This window comes from Orycteropus afer, unplaced genomic scaffold (assembly GCF_000298275.1).
Source record: "Orycteropus afer afer isolate SDZICR_OR568_19922 unplaced genomic scaffold, OryAfe1.0 scaffold00293, whole genome shotgun sequence".
In the NCBI taxonomy this organism is placed as follows: domain Eukaryota; kingdom Metazoa; phylum Chordata; class Mammalia; order Tubulidentata; family Orycteropodidae; genus Orycteropus; species Orycteropus afer.
In genome coordinates this window covers 3,152,657-3,153,264 of record NW_006921880.1, presented here as the reverse complement: position 1 = coordinate 3,153,264, position 608 = coordinate 3,152,657, and positions in this window count along the sequence as shown.

Genomic DNA, 608 nt, shown 5'->3' with positions numbered 1-608 from the left:
ATTCCAACCCATGATGATCCCAGGGTAGAACAGCTCCACAGGTTTAACTCCATGGGGCTTTCTTTGGTATAATCTTTACGGAAGCAAACTGGCAGGCCTTTCTTTTGTGGTGTTGCTGGGTGGGTTCAAATGGCCAGCCTTTAGGTTAACAGCTGAATGATTCATGCTTACATCACTAAGGCACCTTTTTTCATCAACTCTAGTCTTCTACAAACCTGAGGAGTTATTATCATGTCCTTTTAATCACAGTTGACTGGACTGAATTCTACTTTCCCTTCCCAACTGGCTCTTGTCTCTGCTTCTTTTTTCCTTTTTATTCCTCTCCCACCCACCACACAATAGGAAGCAGGTGACAGAACCCCAAGAGAACTGGGAACAGTGGAAACCTTGGCACCACTGCATCAGGAGAGACGGTGGTCAGCAGCAAGGGAGGGGGAGGGTCAGCAAACCTAGACAGGATTTCACCCCGGCCCTGTTCACTAAGATTCCAAGCCGATCACAGAATAAAACCCAGGTGTATTTTTAGGTCTTTAAAGGCAAGACCCAGAGTTCATTTATCTTTCTATTCCCTTGACTGAATAAACATTAAAAAGGAGAAATAACTAAAG